The sequence below is a fragment of the Manis javanica genome, chromosome 4, assembly GCF_040802235.1.
Source record: "Manis javanica isolate MJ-LG chromosome 4, MJ_LKY, whole genome shotgun sequence".
In the NCBI taxonomy this organism is placed as follows: Eukaryota; Metazoa; Chordata; class Mammalia; order Pholidota; family Manidae; genus Manis; species Manis javanica.
This window is the reverse complement of record NC_133159.1, coordinates 156,077,799-156,083,858: the sequence shown is the minus strand read 5'-3', so window position 1 is coordinate 156,083,858 and position 6,060 is coordinate 156,077,799.

Below are 6,060 nucleotides of genomic sequence, written 5' to 3'. Positions count from 1 at the left end.
TGGCCCGGGAGGCAAGCCGGCGGGCGTAGTCGCTGGCGGCGCCCAGAGGCGAAAGGGCACGGAACTGGACGCTGGAAAACCTGGATTGCATCCAAAACTGACCTTGTGAGATCACCTTCTGTTCTCCGGGATTAGAAGCCGAAAAACTGCGTGTCCTCCAAAATTGCTCCCTGCCTTGTATTTAGCAATCCCTTCATCATCATCATCCAGAAAACTCAGCCTCTGAATCTCTCTTATCTCTTCCTCACTACCCAGCCCTTGTACAGGTCGCCGTCAACTAGTGCCTGGATAACTCTTGAGTCTGTCTCCCTACCACACATTTTTAGAAAGATCATCTACCAAATCTCCCCGGTTACAAACTTTCAAACCTTGACCTTCCTTTAGGATATATACACTCTGCTCTCTAGACTGGGCCCTGCACCTGCTTCTGCAGCCTCCTCCAGAGAGCCCCAGTGCCTCCCTGTCTGGGATGCTGTGTCGACTTCCACTAGGTGGCCTTCACATATTTCCCTCTCCTTGAATGGCCTTGCCTTCCCCACATACCTCTGCTTAGCTGATTTTTAGTGCTTCAAGAAATCAACCCTGACCACAGGTGAACCCCAGATTGAGTTAGGAGTCCCTCTTTAAGACTCTGATAATGCCTTATGTGCTGCCTTAATATCACAGGTGGTAGAGCTTGGCGGCTAAGGTGGGGCCTCTGGCCCTAGACCAATAGGGTATTCCCCATCTGCCACTTACCATTTATGAAACCTTAAGCAATCACCATGCCTTATCTATGGATACATGAGAAATGTGCAAGTAATAATGGTACCTAGCTGATAGTTTGGGGAGGACTGAATGAGTAAAACATACAAAGTGACTGGCACTTCATAAGTACCCAACAAATATTAGCCATAGCCATGATTCATGATCTGCCTTGTGTTTTACTTAAGGTTTTTGGGTGTGTCCTCTGCTCTGGACTATGAGGGCAGGGATTTTTTTTTGTATCTCCAGTGTCTGAGTGTCAGATGCATGGTAGTTGCTCATTCAGATGTCTATTGAATGAATGAAGCACTTTACTCACTCCATACCTCAGTTTGCTCATCTCTGAAACAGGGATCTTAAAGCTTATCTCAGAGGGCAACTGTAAAGACCAAAGCAAGTCAATGCAATGGCCTCCTCATTTAACAAAGCTTTATAAACAACCCTTCCCCCCCAGCAGCAAGGCACTGTGCTGAACTTCTGGGAACTAGGTAAGGGCAACTTGGCAGTATCTAAAGCCTTTGAGCATCCATTATCTTATTTTGATAATGTACAAGAAGAGATGATGAGGCACATTTTATTGCTATCTTCTTTTGTGGAGGAAGAAACTCAGGGAGGAGAAGTAACTTGTCTTCAGTCACTAGCTGGTTGAAGGCAGACCCAAATCTTTTGATTCCAGATCCTGTGTCTTTTCACAGCACCTTATTATCACTAGCCACAAGGAGCCAACGGTCAACACAGATAATTAATATATAAGGTAGAAAGGATAAGAGCCTTGACACATACAGGTAAAATCTATGTGTATGCAGGGCTGCGTAGGTGTATGAGTGTGATAACAGCAAGCTGATGTGTAAGAACATTCTGTGAGCCTAGGACTATGATTTACATATATTATTTCTTTTCATTGACAACAGCCTTATAAGGCAGGCATTATTTCAGTTTTACAAAGGAAGTAATTGAGGCTCAGAGAGGTCAACTATTTTAAAGACAGTCACAGCAAGCAAGTGAATGTATTCAGAGGGAGGTGGGTCATGACCCACATGACAGGAAGGAGGAGCCCAGGAGGAAGAAAGAAATCAAAAGAGGCACCACAGAGGAAGTGGCATTTAACTTGGACTGTGAAAAATGGGTTAGATTCAGACAGGCAGAGACACAACCCAGCAAAGCAGCGCAGCAGAATGAGGAATTGACAGCTCTTCACTTTGAGGAAGATTTTTTAAATCCTTAAGGCTGGAAAGCTGCAGCTTCATGAGAAAGTGAAGCCTGTCATCCCTTGGTCCCTTTTCCCTTGGGAGTAATAGACCAGCCCTGAGCTCCAGCCCTCAAACCAAATGCCTCCTTGTGCCTGAATGTCAAGGTTGTTTGGGGAGCTACCGAGGAAACACAAGTACCACAGCCCTTGAGAAGCCAAAGATCAGGACCAGGACAGGATGCAACAACTTTCTGGAAAAACCCTGGGTGTCAGGCTAGTTCTGTGCCTGCCAGCTCTGGTGTCATTTGGGCAAGTCACTCTACCTCTCCAAGCATCTGCGTCTCCTTCTGTAGATGGGAAAGGGTGGGAAGGACCCACAGAAGGACACATGTGAGAAAGAGCCAATTAGCACTATGCCATTGAGTCAACCTTTCTAGGGGCAGCTGGGTCCCTTTGCAGTTTGTCCCCACAGCCGGAGATGGATTCAAAACAGGACAGACTCAAATAGATAGCCCTTGAGGACTGAAACTCCCAAAGTACTTTTTAATGCAATGACTTCTGTTTATATAATTTACTTATTTACATAGATTTGGTTTAAATACTTCCACATATAGAGAGGTATGCCTTGTTCTTGCAAATCAGTCCATCTAAAAGTAAATTTCAATTTTAAAGCAATTGCAATTAGAAATCCCAACAAGATTTTTGTTTTGTTCATAGAACTAAGTAAAAATGATCTAAAAATGGAAATGGGGAAATTAAGTTCTTATTAAAGGATATAAACATAGAAGAATGATCAAGAACAGTTTATGAAATAAAAAAATAGCTGCAAGAGTCCTGCTCAAACAGATATAAGACCTTATAATAAAGCTCAAAACAGCATATAATAAAGCTCAAAGCATTGTCCTAGGAAGGTAACAGTGGAATAGCATAGAGACTCTGGAAACAAGACACAATGTGTATGAGCCCTTAATATATAATGAAGATTGCATTTAATGTCAAATCCATTAAAAGGGGAGTGGTTGGATACATTTCAGAATGTATTTATACAATAGAATATTACTATGGAACATTATGCAGCCATTAAAGTGAATGAATAGAACTATATTTATTGTCTTGGAAAAAATGTTTATTTTATATGGTCAAGTAAAAAATGCAAGTCACTGAGTAAGATGAATGGCCTGATCCCACCATTTAAAAATTTTTTAATTTTGACATTATTTCAGACTTACAGAGAAATTGCAAGGGAAGAAGGCAGAATTCCTGGATATCCTTTACCCAGATTTCCAAACAGTTAATATTTTATATATTTAACTATTTGAGAGTCTGCTGCAAACATGATGCCTCTTTATCTGAAAAAAACTTCATTGTGTGTATCTCCCAAGTATGAGAAAATTGCATATATAGCCACAGGGCAATTTTAAAAATCAAGAAATTAATACTGATCAATACATACATATCTAGTCTACGGACCTTGTTCAGAGCTCATCAATTGTCCAGCATGATCTCATTTTTTAAAATAAAAATATATAAAGGGAGATGGAAAAACACATATATGTTTACATGTTTGTGTGAGCCTAAGAAAGGTAAGGAAGAATATCCACACTTTAAAGTTTGCTTACCTTGTACATTTGTTACAAGGTACATCTATTACTTTTGTAATGAATTATAACAGAAACATTTACTAGAAGTAAATAAACAATAAATGAAAGAATTAATAAAATCACCATGTGTTGGAGACAAACAAAATCAAATCTTTCATTCTGCCAATTTTGGACCATTACCTAATCTTTTCAAGCTTGGATTTCATCAATCATAAATTTCCATTTATTGAGGAAGCTATATTTTTAATAAGGATTAAATGGGCAAAAAATACACAAAGTTCCCAGTCCCTAGAAGGCACTCAAAAGACGATTCTTGTAAAAACCACTTAACTCATCTCCTCTTGTATGTTCCTGCCTCCTCCTCTCTACTCATGCCATTCAGCTTAGATTGCTCTTTCCTGTCTTTCTGACTTTACCATCCTTTTCATTCTTCAAGGCTCAGTCTAGATGCCACCTCCTCCAGAAATACTCATGTGATTACCTTGACCAAAAGTGAGCTATTTCTGCTGATGCACTGTGGTTACCCCATGCCCCCAGCACTATGTCCTGCTTTGCATTATAGTTGCTGGTAGACATAAAGATGACGGCAATGGAATCCTAGGGCAGTCTGCTGGGGAGCTCCAAATAAATGCATTCTTAGGTAATCAAAGGCTGCCATGCGTCTTTGTGTCTATGTGTGATGCCTGAAACTGCTGTATACCAAGACTGGCAGAGTGGCATGATGGATTAGCCTGGGTCATTATCCAGGTACCCCATATAAGTGGAATCATTCAGCATTTGTCCTTTTATATCTGGCTTATTGCACTTAGCATGATGTCTTCAAATTTCATCCCTGTTGTAGCATGGGCCAGAATTTCCTTCCTTTATAAAGCTGAATAATACTCCATTGTGTGTAGAGACCACATTTTCTTTATCCACTCATCCATCAATGGACATTTGGACTGTTTCTGTCTTTTGGCTGTTGGGTATAATACTACTATGAAAATTGGTGAACAAATGTCCGGTCAAGTTCCTATTTTCAATTCTTTTGGGTACAAACTCAGAAAGGAATTGTTAGATCATGTGATATTTGTTTTTAATTTTTTTTGAGGAACTGCTGTACTGTTTTCCACAGCAGCTTCACCATTTTACATTTTACATTTATAATAAAGCTCAAAACAGCATATAATAAAGCTCAAAGCATTGTCCTATGAAGGTAACAGTGGAATAGCATAGAGACTCTGGAAACAAGACACAAATGTGTATGAGCCCTTAATATATGTAAATGCACCATTTTACATTCCCACCAGCAATACACAAGGGTTCCAGTTTCTCCACCTACTCACCAGCACTTGTTTCCTGTTTCGTTTTGTTTTGTTTTATAATATCCATCCTAATGGGTGGGAGGTAGAATCTCATAGTGGTTTTGATGTGCATTTCCCTGACTACTGATGATGAACATTTTTATTTTGTATGTTTGTTGGGTGAGTGTTGTGTATTTTCCTCAGTTCTTGTCCCCTCTACAACAAAGAATTGAAGGGCAGAGACCTAGTAATGAAGCAAAGTTTTATTTAAAGTTACTTAAAGAGAGAAAAAGTGTGGACGACCTCAGGGAGGAGCGGCACTTTAAAAGGTTTAAGCTTTATTTAAAGAGAGCAAGTGCACACTTGGAGAAAGGGGAGTGGGGAGTGTGAGCTACCTCATAGAAGAGGCACGCTGAAAGGTTGAGATAAATTTTTAAGACTACACACTTAGAAAGTGTGGGTGACCTCAGAGAGAGGAGCGCACTGAAAGGTTTAGGGTCTGGGGTTTTATAGGGGATTGAGGATTTTCAGGAAAGTGACAAAGCACCAGGTGCAGTCTGGCCAAATTGCCCCAGAATGTTCATCTTTGGTAAGACATTAAGTTTCTTTTTTTTTTAACTTAACACAAGAAATATACTGCTTTGATTCCTTTCTAGGATATCAGCTTCTGTCTGGAAGCATATCAATCAAGGCTGTCTGCCCTGCCTCCAAGGTGGGCTGAGCCACTGTCCGTTTGATTAAAATGCAATCTTATTTTTAAGACAGAATCCTTTCTGCCTTTTACTGTTGTTTACGGCTGGGCTTGCTTGCCATTATTAACTGCCCAGATTGCAAATCACCTTATCAAGTCTAAAGGAGGAAAAACAGCACATGGGCCTGGGCCTTTTAGCATGCTAAAGTGAATCTTACAATGGTATGTCCTAATTGACACAGTGAAAACATAGGCTATGCTGAGATATTTTTCCCTATCTGGGGAGTATTTAAACTTCTAGGCCAAGTTGCCCCTGGCCTTCGAGCTTTTTATTTTTAACTGGTCAACTCCTTGAGTGTCTTTTAGTGGGCTTGCTGGCCTTATTCTCTTTCCATCCCACTCATCTATTTTCCTGCCTAACATGTTTGTGTTGAGCATCTTTTCATGTGCTTATTAGCCATTTGTGTATCTTTGGAGAAATGTATCTTTGGGAACCATTTTGAACTATTTAACCATTTTTCTTTTATCTTCTGTGATTTGCCTCTAAACAAT